Source organism: Onychomys torridus, chromosome 2 (genome assembly GCF_903995425.1).
Source record: "Onychomys torridus chromosome 2, mOncTor1.1, whole genome shotgun sequence".
Classification (NCBI taxonomy): domain Eukaryota; kingdom Metazoa; phylum Chordata; class Mammalia; order Rodentia; family Cricetidae; genus Onychomys; species Onychomys torridus.
In genome coordinates this window covers 68997467-69011103 of record NC_050444.1, presented here as the reverse complement: position 1 = coordinate 69011103, position 13637 = coordinate 68997467, and the positions used below count along the sequence as shown (strand labels likewise).

Below are 13637 nucleotides of genomic sequence, written 5' to 3'. Positions count from 1 at the left end.
CTATAGATATCAGTAAGAAACAAATGATTTTTCAGTGGACAATCTCCAGCTCGCTGGAGAAAGATGAATTTGAACATTAACTTGAAGAGGAAAATGCATGGGGTAATTTTTAGTCTTGAGTGGAATGAGGAAAAGGGGTTGTGACTTTTAATAGCATAATGAATCTTTTATATGAATTGAATACCTGTGTGTGTTTTGTTGTTTCTTTCGAATACTTGCTATCTTTTTTTTTTGCTGACATGGCCAAACATCAGGATTGATCCTAAAGAAGCTAGAGCCGGGCATTGGTGGCACATGCCTTTAATCCCAGCACTCGGGAGGCATAGCCAGGCGGATCTCTGTGAGTTCGAGGCCAGCCTGGGCTACCAACTGAGTTCCAGGAAAGGCGCAAAGCTACAAAGAGAAAAAAAAAAAAAAAAAGCAGCTAGCAAATCCTTTGGCCAGCTTCCATTAGCAGTTAATTATTAATTTAGAAAAAAATTTGTTAAAAATCATGGTCTTGAGTGGATTCTAATGAGCATTCAGATGGCTTCATTCCAGAGGAATAGGAAAGCATGCTACCTTGGAGTTGTGTGTAATGTCCTGTATCTCTTAGTCTTAGGTTTCCTTGTAAGGATTCAGAAAAATTCTAACTGCTTTACAAGTCTTTGATTATATTGTAGTAGAGAACTCTACAATTTCTCCAGGCCAGTGATTTTATCATCTAAAATTAATTACACATTATGCTGGTTCTTAATTTTAAAAGTTTAAGATAAGACTATAATAGAGAAGAGCTTTAAAAAGGACTCAGGAAACTTCCTAAGAAAAACATTTTTAAAAAAGATACATTTATTTATTATATATACAGTGTTCTCGCATACCTACATGCCAGAAGAGGGCACCAGATCTCATTACAGATGGTTGTTAGTCACCATGTGGTTGCTGGGAATTGAACTCAGGATCTCTGGAAGAGCAGCCCAGTGCTTTTAACTGCTGAGCTATCTCTCCAGCTTAGAAAAACATTTTAGTAGAACTTGACCTCAGTAAACTTGGCTTCATGGTAGAGTGCCAATGACTGTTCCCATTTCTTCTTCAAGTACAACAACAAGATGGTTGTACTCTGGAATGAGACCTTTGCTAATTAAATTTAAGACATTATAGGAAAATGTCTTTTGAAATTATAAGAGTTTTGACTATGTGGCTCTAGCATTAGTGTCTTATTTCACCTGATAGGAATATATAACTGTGAGTGGGTGCTGTGAAATGTCATTCTGTGTTGCTGTGATTGGTTGATAAATAAAATGCTGATTGACCAGTAGCCAGGCAGGAGAATTTAGGGAAGAGGAAGGCTGAGTCAGGAGTTGCCAGCCAGACACAGAGGAAGCAAAATGACAAGGCAGAACTGAGAAAAGGTACCAAGCCACATGGCAAAACATAAATAAGAATTAAGGGTTAATTTAAGTGTAAGAGCTAGTCAGTAATAAGCCTAAGCTAATGGCGAAACAATTATAAAATAATATAAGCCTCTGCGTGTTTATTTGGTATTGGTGAAATTATTAAGGCCACTAGGTTTATTTTGTAGGGTAACTTACAAATGAAGGGGTGGGTTGCAGGGTCTGGCAAAGGTATAGCGCAGTCCGGCAGTGTTCTCTGGAGAACTCTGCTCGTCTACCTCCAGTGTCCAGGGTCCCGGAACCAAGAGAGAGACCTCCTCTCGATCCTCAGTCTTCCGCTTCCTCCTCCACCCTGCCTTGTGGGCGTGACCATTACCCAAGCCTCAATGGGGGTTGGAACTTCCAGGCCAATGCTGGGATGGCTATCCACTACAATTTGGATCTAAGCGGCTGCAGTACCGGGTGGGTCAGAGAAAAACTTTCAACTGCAAGTGGGCCATGTGCAGAGTAATGGCTGAAGTCATATTTATCAACTTGTGCTGTACATAAACATTCACTAAAATTAAATAAAACATGTACTCCCCAGTCATGGTAGCTACATTTAAAGGAGATGGCTATTATATTGAACAGTGCACATTCTGGAACATTCTCTTACAACATGGAATTCCATCTGTGGGATATGAATATATTGTTCTTGAGCCAGACTGAGAGGAGGTAAAGAATGAGGAAAATGACTCAAATAGTATCTCTAATGGGTGTGGAAATTATTAGGACTTTTCTGTTCAAGGAGCAGTGATAAAGTGGAAAGTAACAGTAATCTTATCAGCATAGGTTTGGATTTTGTTAAGGAGCTAGGGAGGTGCCAAAAATAAATGAGAATTTAGGCCCTAATTCTAGTTCTTCTTGTAGTCTATAAAGTCATTTAGTCATTGTCCTTGAGGCATTGTCTTAAGGATTGAATAGGATTGAATAGGATTGAATGGGCTATGAACTAACTTCACCAATTCAAAAGCAATGTAACTAATTTTGAGGTTTTACTGTCTGCAGTTCACCTCCATGGTAAAATCTCATCTGAGGTCTTCATCATTAAGTGATACTTCAGGGGAGATTTAAAATTTTGTTTTGTGTGACAGTTTCATACATTTATATAATGAGTTTTGGTTATTTTCATACCTGTACCCCTTTCTTATCCCCTCCCCTATCCCACTGGAACTCTTCTCAACAATTCCCCCTCAGACCTCTATGTTTGTTTTTGTTTGTGACCCATTGAGTTTAGTTGGAGTTGCTTGTTTGAGTGTGGGTAGGAGATTATGGAACAGGCGCAACTCATCTGTGTTTACACCACTGAAGAAAATGATACCTCCTGTCTCAACAACCATTAATTACCCTAGTGCTACAGGGAGAGATGGGGGTCTCATTTCCTCCATGGGCCGAGTTCAGGATGGGCCCAGTCTTGTGCAGGTCTTTTGAAGATAACTATAGCTGTAGTGAGTTGAGTGCAATGGGTAGGCCATGTCTAAAAGACATCTTTTTGTTGAAAATCACTCCTGGCCCCTACATTCTTTTTTCCCTTCTTTTTTCTTTGAGCCTTGAAGAGGGTAATAATAGCTGTCCTATTTAGGGATAAGTACTCTACTATCATTCATTCTTGGCACTCTGACAGGTTTCTGCATTAGCCAACCTGCTGCAGTAAGAAGCTTCTATAAGGAAGATGGGACACAGCAGTAATCCATTGGTATAAGCCATGAGTACTGGGGCTGGAGAGATGGCTCACCAGTTCAGAGTACCCACATGATGGCTCACAATTATCTATAGCTCCATTTCAGGAGATCCAATTTCCTCTTCTAGCCTTCATGGGCACTGCATGCTTGTGGTGCACATACATGCATGCAAACACTCAAACACATAAACTTGTTTCAAAAATCTTAAAACCCATAGTATTAAAAGGCACTTTGACAGTGTGACCATAGCAAAACAATAGTCTGAGGGACCCGTGATCCCCCACCCACACTCCATCATGGGTTCTTTGCCAGGTTTACAGAAGCAGGCATGAACTTTTAGGAGGAATTTTACTGATTAAGAATGCACCACTATTTGTACAGTATTTAATAAAATTATATTTAAAAACTGACTTCTTGATCAGTTTTTAACTGTTTACTTCAGATTAGAACACTATCTTTTCCAGGTGCTAATCTTTTTACTTACTATTATTATCTTTTTTTTTTTTTTTCTTTCTTTCTTCAAGACTGTTTGTAGCCCTGGTTGTCCTGGAATTCCCTTTGTAGACCAGGCTGGCCTCAAACTCAGAGAGATCCATTTGCCTCTGCTTCCAGAGTGCTGGTATTAAAGACATGTGCCACCACACCCAGATAGGAGTTAATCTTCAAATTTGACAAATCTAGATTAATGCATGTATTTTCCTCTTACTTGAAAATAGCTGGGAATTATATGAGGTCATAGAGGAAAACTAGTGTGTTTTTAAACGCAGCTTTCTAATTAGAGCAAACTGCTGCAGAAGGTGAATAAAATGATTTCATATTTCTTACTCATTGGTCTGTTTAGCTGCTTTGTATTCTTTGAAGTTTTAGGGGAAATAGCACTTTAAAAAACAAGTCACTAACACAGCATTGAAATCTTGTCTCTTTGCTTAAAGAACAGATAAAAGTGTAACATAAGTATTGTGAGTTACCCCTGAGAGAAGAGATTGGACATTTTTAGTTCCTCTGAGTTTTATTATTGGAGTTATGGTCTGAGTATAGCAAGATGTAAGCTAGCTGGTAACAAATTCATGCCTCTGTAATGACTCTCATGCATTTTCAGAACTGAGAATAAAGACATACGTATTATTATTAAAGTGATTTCTTTGAAAAAAAAGTGCTCAAATTGACTAATATTTTAACCTTTCTAGGCAATAAGAATATTTATTGTAGATGAATATGTATATACATGTGCATGTGTGTACATGTGATCATGTGTGTACATTTGTGTGTGTATATAGGCCAGAGGTCAGTGTTGGCTATCTTTCTCAATCACTGTCCACTTTATTTTTAGAAAGGGTCTTTCACTGAATCCCGTGCCCATTGATTTGCCTAGACTAGCTAAACAGCAAGCCTAGAGATCCTCCTGTCTTTCCTCCTTAGTCCTGTGTAAGTACCCAGCTTTCACAGGGTAGGGAATCTCAGGTCTTTGTATTTGTGCAGCATGCTGTATCTTCAGAATGGCACAGTTTCCCACAGGGACTCTGCTGATCTGCTCACAGTGAGTGGAAGTATAGCAGTCTTGTGAATAAGCTTTCAGAGACTCGAATTTTCTTTAGAACTATAGACTATAACATTGTAAAATGCATTACTCCCCATCCAGGAAATTCATTTGTGCTTGCAATCTGGTCTTAGGGTACCTTCCAGAAATAATTTGAAATATTTTTTTCTTAATGACAACTTAAAAGTATACTTCTATGAACTTAAAGATGACAATTTGGGAATAGCATTTACTTACTTCAGGAGTCAGAGAATTAATCCCATATCTTTTCCTTTGTTTCTCTCCCTGTCTCTTTCTTTTTTCTTTCTTTCGACAGTGTCTTATATAATCTCAAACTTAGGATCTACCTGCATCTGTGCTGGCGTAACAGGCATGTGCTACCTCACCTGGCACTGGGCCCATATCTTGATTCACAACTCAACCATCTCTATTTCCCACCAACTCCTCTAACTTTGGAGGAATAATTAGATAGTTTCTGACCCATAGGAGGTGGTATGTATGCTCTATTATGATTTTATGAAACAAAATGGTTAATTGACCTCTTTTTTATTCTTTATTTTAAATACAATATCTTATTACAGATTTACTTAGATACTTTTCTATTGCTGTGATAAAGTACCATTAGCAAGGCAACTTACAGAAGAGTTTATTGGGGACTCATGGTTTCAGAGAGTTAAAGTACATGACCTTGATGCAGGTGGCAGGCAAGCATGACGCTGGAGAGTAGCTGAGAACTCAGTCTTAATCCACATGCAGCAGGCACTGGGAATGGTATGAGCTTTTGAAACTTCAAAGACTACCCACAGTGACACCTTCTCCAACACAGCCACACCTCCTATTCCTTCCCAAACAGTTCCACCAACTGGGACCAAACATTCAAATATATGAGACTGTGAGGGCCATCTTATTCAAACCACCACAAATAAAGTGTTCTCTGATGCTCTAAGAACGGTAGGAATAGGAAAGTTAGAGCTCCCAGGCAGGGGTCAAGAATGTATTAGGGGCTTGTGAGTGCGAAATAATTGGGAAGGTAAGCCTTGACAGAAGTAGGGAAGTCAGTCATTTCTATTGCTTTGTGGGAGCCTCTTTGTAGTCCAGGACCTTAGCCAGTGCCCAGGTCCTTCATGTGGGAGTGTCCTGGGAACATCCAGGGAACCAGCAGCGTTGTCAAACAATGATTGTAAGGTATCAGGTGTTGGGAGATTATATCAAAAAAAAAAAAAAAAAAGGCATTTGGCAAATGTGTGCTTACTGTGTGTGTTTGCCAGTGTTTTCCATTCTGTGCTGATCTGACTCAGGTAAACCTTCCTAACTGGGTTACTGGTAATACTTATTTTCTCAGCGATGGCCCAGTTGCTTCTGATGGGTGTAGGATCAAGTCAAATAGTAGTGTCCTGGTGGTCTCCTTGAAGTGTCTTCTCTGAAATGTGAAAACCATGGTGGTAGTAACTGAAAATGCTAATGTCAAAAGATTTCCTGATGTGTTGTTTTGGCTTCTGATAGCAGTACACTTTCATGTACAGAGAAGCATAATGAAGGGGAAGAAAGGGCCTTCACCAACCGCTGAACACATTTTAGCCTACTCCTTTCCAGTTATTTTATGTATATTTGAATGTAGCTTAAATCATTATTTTCCCCTTTTGAAAAATCAAAAGCTGATTCCTGTTTAGTCCTGGTGTAAAGTGGTAGATTACTGATTCGTGGAACTCTAGAAAGAAAAGTGTTGCATGGCTCTGTTCCTGAGGAGAGGTGAGCAGACTTGTACTTTCCCCAGATAAGAAGCCAATGAGGTGAAAATAAGGACAGCACTGAAGTCCATCTGGGGCTCTCATGGGTTTGACTTACAGTTATGTAAGGAAGGAGTCACTTATGGGAGTAGAAGTCACTTACGAGCAAACAACAGCTGGAACCCTGAACTCACTGCAGGACTTGGAGCAGCTTCCCGGGTCTCAAAATGTCTCCTCCATGCATTAGGCTGGTCTGCGCCTCCAGGCAGCTCGTCTTGTCTGAGAGTGTCCCTCAGCAGTGCTTCCTGCTTATATGGGCGTGGGGAGGGAAAGTGAGTTTCAGGCAGCTCTGAAGCTTGTGAGGTAGTCGATTGCCGCCTGAGTTTTAAGAAGCTTCCTGTAAGGTGGAATGCCATCTTACTTTAGAACATCCTGAGTCCTAAGAAGCTTCCCACCAAGATGCAGTGTTTTATCTCTGAGGAAATTGCTATAGGACAAAAAGATACCCATGTGCATATCGGTAATGCTCCCTACCATTTGGAAATGGCTGCTAGTTTACCTACCTACTTCAGTTATTTATTATTTTTGAGCCTCCAGTTTCTCAGCTGTTAGATGGGGACAGGCACTCATCTGTAAAGTTCTAGTGCATAAGTGAGATTATGAATGTGTCTGTAACTTTGTTGGAAACTCTTCTAGCTTCTGCCACATAGCAGGCACTCAGTAAATACTACTAAGATGAGGGAGTCAGGAAATAAAAGTCTGTCTAGTTTCATTAAAATTATTTGCACTGAATTAATAAGCTCCCATGACTAGTTTCCAAGTACCTGTGGTCTTCTGATCCTGTTCATTATGCTAACAAAAGGTTAGCTCTGTCATTATACCACTCATTGTCATTGTGTTAACAAAAGATAACTTAGAAATGTAGTACTACGTGTATACGTTATCTGCCAAGCTCTGTCTTTTAAGTGTATCTAATTAATACTATACTTATATTCATTCTATATAATTGTGATAATAGTACATAAAGATAATTGGGGTTTATTTTTTGAAGAGTCCAGTGGTTTTAGAATTATTAGAAATCTAGGGTTTTTTTAAATCCATGTTCTGTCATAAATTTAGACAAATCATGTAGCTTATTTGAATCTTATTCATTCAGCAATGTTTTTATTTTTTAGTATATGCTAGACACTACTAAACTTTATTTTCTCATTTATCAGTCAGTCGTAGCACAATCCCTACTTCAGCTTCAGTGTTGTAACGAGATAGTATATATGTTGTAAACTGTGAAAATAAGTTACGGGGCCAGTGAGATAACTCAGCAGGTAAAAGGCAAAGGTTAGGGTGAAAAGCTTGTCAAACCCATGGAGCTATTGTGAACCCAGAAAGCACCTCGGGGGCGGCTGGTTCTTGTGCTGATCAACCCTCTGTGAGTCTGCCATCCTTTGACCCTCAGAATTAAGTGATGGATGAGGCTTTTTTTAAAAGTCTGATTCTAAATTATAGTGGTTTCATAAAGCACTTACCAACTTGTCTCTTTCCTCTAGTACTTAGGACATAGTCTTATCAAAATAGTGAAAAATATAATTATGACTGATAGAAAAGAAACTCTAACTTGATACACAGTTCTTTTAATACAAAAGCAGGTAAGTTCCTGTAAGTGGTGCAAATGAAAGTGGGGAGACACATTTTGCTCTCTTCTGTTTGAAAGCTATCATTAACTCCACATAGAACAACTTTGTCTATTCCTTGAGCATTTGGAGTCATTCAGAAGTCTGTCTGTGTAACTGACGTAAGGTATATGGAAAATGAGGATTCTTTAGAAATGTGTCATCTCTAGTTGAATTTGGTGAAGGAAGAAAGATTATTACTTCAGACTTGTCACTGAAAAAATGAAAAAAACTATTTGAGTGTGGAAGATTTTAAATGACTGATTTACAGTTTCATTTGCTCTTGTAAACAGCATGACTGACATACATACGAGTCACCCTTAAGTATTGCTTCTAGTGGGATATCAACTTATTTATACAAAAGCGTGTACATGTTTAATCTTTACTGCTTTTAGTAAAATTTGGCCATTAAGCAAATTTTTTTGTTTGTAGGTACAATGAAAACTGGTATAAAGCTGAATGTGGTAGTCTATCTTTATAATTCATCAGTCAGGATTTTGATGCAGGAAGATGGAGTGTTCAAGATTAGCCTTGAACTATAAACTAACAACAAAGAAAAATCCAGATACATAGTAGTACATTCTTAAATTCCTACTAGGTAGGGAAACAGAAGGGCCCACATTTAGGAGATGGAAGAAAGATGGAAGGAGATCATGTGGACACTGCCTCCGAGCTTTTTTCTTTCCTGTGGCATCTTTTCACTAATTTCCGTGCATATAACCATTGCTTCTCCACAGATTAAAATAATTGATTTTTTTCTTCATTGGTTCTTTGCAGTTGTTTTGGTACTTTTATCTTGTGTATGAAGACAGTCAAACACAATTTCCTGACTTTTTTTGTTAGCTGGTAGAAAGCCTTTCACCTTCAGTCAGCAGTAGAAGGAATCTTAACCTCTGTCAGCTGGTTTCCCATCGCCAGTGGCAAGGCACATACTAGTAAAACTGAAGTGGGCTTGTGACTGCACAGGAATCCACTGCCCTAAAATACTTATGTCCCCTTTCAGCGGGGCACTTAGATTTGAAACAGCTTTCTGACTCATTATTGGAGGCGGGAATCTCTATCAGGCTTTCAAGTATTTACTTATTGCACTCAGTCTCTTGTATTTTTCTCCCCTTAACAATACTTTGTAGCAATTTTTCCAGGATTACATAGAGAACTACTTATTTATTTATTCATCCATCCATCCATCCATCCATCCATCCATCCATCTATTTATTTATTTATTTATGTTATTCTTGAGCTAGAACAGTGGTTCTCAACCTGTGGGGGTGTAATCCCTAACCCCTTTGGGGTCGAATGACCCTTTCACAAGGTCTCATATCAGATATCCTGCATATCAGATATTTGCATTACGATTCATAACAGTAGCATAATTACAGTTAAGAAGTAGCAACAAAATAATTGTGTGGTTGGGGGTCAGCACAACATGAGGAACTGTAGTAAAGGGACTCAGCCTTAGGAAGGTTGAGAACTACTAAGCTAGAGGCTCACTTTGTCTCCCTGGTTATCTGCGAACTATTTGGCTCAGTCCTTTTGCGTCAGCCTCCTAAAGTGTTAGGATCACAGGTGTGAGCCTTCACACACATCGTTTTTATTGTAGTAATTCACATCATACATACAGCGTAATCTACCCACATATCACTGAATGCTTATGTTTTCCTAGCTATGAAGTTGGTGTATCATTTTGCCATTGGTGTATCTTTTTAATATTCTTTGGCACTGCTAAAATTATTTTGTTGTTTGCCTTTGTTTCCTACCTTTCTTAACACTGGTTGAATTTACTTGTAGCTATTCGCCCCCCCCTCCCCTTTTTTTTTTGTCCATTCCAAGTAGGTGTTTGCTTTGTAAGGCAAAGGTTATCGAGAAAAGCTTGTCAAACATATGGAGCCTTTGTGAACCCAGAAAGCACCTTGGGGGCGGCTGGTTCTTGTGCTGATCAACCCTCTGTGAGTCTGCCATCCTTTGACCCTCAGAATTAAGTGATGGAAGAGGCCTTTCATCTTTAAAATTCTGATTCTAAAATGTAGTTTCATTAATATTTTTTATATGTTCTTAACTTTGTATACTATATTTATACTACAATACCTTACACATCCTCTACTTATAGTTTGATTTGATTTTTTTTTTAGTTTGAGTATAAATTGTGCCATCTTCAATGAGAAACGAGTTTACTTCATTTCCCATATTTAAACTTATAATATTTCTTTATTGCATTGTCTACTGACTCCACAGTTGTTGAATGAATGTTAAATAATGGTAAAGAAAACAAACAAACCAGAAAACTACCACAACAACAAAAAAAAACCCACAGGGATGAAAGAGAAGAACTTTCAAAATAAACAGAAAGGGGACACACACACACACACACACACACACACACGCACGCACGCACGCACGCAAGCACGCACACACGCCCGCACAGTACCCCATCTCTTGACATTCTCTTTCTCTAGTACTTTTGAACTAGCAGATCAAGAGGCAAGAGAGACCATGTTTTAAGTCCCTGATTCATTCATGGACTTAACTGAAAACTTGACTCCTTCTGATATTTATTTCATGTGTTGATTAAATAAGGGAGTACATGAAGTCCTTAATAATGTTTGAACTTTATTCTGATATCTCAAAGCTGCCCATTGAATAAATACCCTGTTCGGGGCTTTCATACAGTAGGTGATAAGCATTCAAATATCAAATGGTGATTTAGACCTGGTAACAGTTTAGTTTCAGCCAAGAAACAGTGGATTAAAGAATAAATTTTGTGTAATGAAGCCAAAACAAAGCAAAGAGAATATGTGTTAAATTACACAAATTAGAAATTTTGCATTCAGTAATCAGATGGTTTTTAAAGTAATTCATATTTAACTTATAAAAATAGATACTGAATTATTGTTCATTTCTGAATATGAGCTCATAAAAGTCTTTAATTGCATTTATAATTTTTTCTATGCAGTTAGTTGAGGTTATGATTAAACCACAATTTAACCATCTGGTGATTTGATGCAGTTTTTGAGTTGAGGGCCAGGAGGCAGTGTAGTTAAGAGTTTTCCTGCCTGGCCCAGTCAGGACAAATCTCTCTCACCCACCAGTCCCACAGTCGCTCAGACCCAACCAAGAAAGCATACAGAAACTTATATTGCTTACAGACTGTATGGCTGTGGCAGGCTTCTTGTTATCTACCTTTTCTATCTTAAATTAACCCATTTCTGCTTATCTATACTTTGCCACATGGCTTGTGGCTTACCAGTGTCTTTACATGTTGCTTCTCATGGCGGCGGCTGGCGGTCTCTCTCCCCAGCCTTCTACTTCCCAGAATTCTCTTCTCTCTTGTCCCGCCTATTCTTCCTGCCTGGCCACTGGTCAATCAGAACTTTATTTACACAGAGCGATATCCACAGCACTTCCCCTTTTCTTTTTTTTTTTTAAGGAAGGTTTTAACTTTTACATAGTGCAATTATATACAACAAAACAATTATCAAGCAAGAATTATAGTTACAATATTAAAGAAGATATATTATCTATCTTATATTTGTGAGTCTAAGGTTTTATATCTAACTTATCTTTTATCATAACTGAGGAAATTATAACTATCTAGTCTTCAACCACATCAAAGACCTCAGAAGGATATAATATTACCTGAGAACCAGGAGAAGGATGCAAGCAACTTTCAGGAGTCTTGCAGGGTAGACAGAGACAGCTGGCAGCCTGAACAGTCACCTAATGTTCCTTTGTAAAGTTGGGGCATTTGTCTTTAGCCCACAGGGCTAGAGTCTCTTGGTCACTTCTCTCAGTGTCCTGTAGAATGTCTGGCAGTTTCCTCTGTGAAGCAGGAACCTGAAGGACCATTTTGAAAGCAAAGTTCAGTGGTCACCTTTCTATGGGTCTTGCATATCCAGGTGATCGAGCAGTCCAGGCAAGAACAGTTTCTTGCCCAAATGGCTATTTTTGCCAAGGTGAAGATAAACTCCATATGAAGTGTCTTCAATGCCCATCCTCCTCTCTGAAGTAAAATGGTGCTGCCAGGAGCAGACATGTCTCACTGTCCAGAGAGTCTAAATTTTAAAAATATTTTAAATGCCATTTTCTGTAGGTCTTTGAAGTGTTTGAAGATTACCTGTCTATCTGAAATATCTCTGTGTATAGCTAGAAGACTTAACTAACATGGCTACGAGTATGATTATCATAGATGACTAATTATTAATCTATTTTTAATTATCCATTTCAATTTAAAATGAGCTATACAAACATAATACCTTAAACATGATTAGAAATATACACACAGTATAACAAAATTAACTTTAAGTTTGTATCAATAGACTAAAATCTATACCAATGTAAAACATTTTAAATGAGTTGTTGCTCTTTTAGAAGTAAGTTCATTAATCTACCCTTTCATCCTACCATATCTATATCATACCTCGTTTTTATCTTTAGAAAGAGATTGCATTTATAATCAATCTGTTTTAAATAAAATAGCGGTTTTTCTCTGTCCCACATCAGAGGGCTCTTCTGATTTGGGACAGAAGAAGCTCTTAACCTTTTATTTTAACAATGTGCTTGGGTTTAGAGAAGGAGTGAGCCAATTCCATCTCCAAAGCCAGCTGGGAATTTGGGCGTAGTTTTTCTTACTACTTCCTGCTGGAGGGGGGCGCTGTATCTTATGGGGACACAAAGAAAAATTTAGGATTATGGAGTAGTCCATGAGGGTAAACCTCTGAGCCAGTTGCCTTGAAACCATTCTGGATGTTGGATCATCTGGGCCACTGTGTCATCGGAGACCTTTCAGGTGGTCTTGGCTGATCAAACCTGATGTATCTTATTCTGGAACAAATCCATAGCCTCTGGCTTTCTGTGGAAACAAAAGCAGACACTCTTTTCCAAAGCAACATATCCTTATATTCAAATTTTGAAGTCAAGGTACCTTTAAAATTTGCATATTTGTTTAACTCAACAGCTTTTATGATCAAATCGTTTTCTGCAGTTAAAAATCCCCAAAACAACACAAACCAGATTATCTGTGTAATATCCATCTTTGTAAGACTGAAACACCATTGTGGCTGCTGGCTCCGCCCACCTCAGCTTCCCTACATGTCGGTGGTACAGTTTACTGCCAGCTCTGGGTCTGGAGCCATGTGTACCATCAACTATCAGAAGCAGTTCTATCAAAGCAGCTCATAGCCCAGAAACTTTTTTTTTTTTTTTTTAAACTAGCAAAGGCTAAATCTACCATGTAGCAGAGTAAAGTGTCACTTGTAGACTCCTCATTCCTGCCATACTGCAGGTCAGACGCACACGCCAGGAACCCGCCATAGTAGCTCAAATCGGCAGGCTGCCGCTAACTTCAGAGAGACAACTAGGAAGCTGTTTTTAGCTCCATCTTAGAATCTTTTTTCTCAGGTTTTAGGTGGAAACTCTTGCCCCACGTTGGGCGCCATTATGTAGTTAAGCGTTTTCCTGCCTGGCCCAGTAAGGACAAATCTCTCTCACCCACCAGTCCCACAGTCGCTCAGACCCAACCAAGAAAATATACAGAAACTTATATTGCTTACAGACTGTATGGCCATGACAGGCTTCTTGTTATCTACCTTTTCTATCTTAAATTAACCCATTTCTGC

General features: G+C 38.7%; 1 protein-coding gene across 1 annotated transcript in view; it reads left to right on the top strand.

Moving 5' to 3' along the window:
- The window catches only part of Erp44 (endoplasmic reticulum protein 44), a 97428-nt gene that overhangs the window by 8020 nt on the left and 75771 nt on the right, over window positions 1-13637 (top strand). The window lies entirely within an intron of this gene.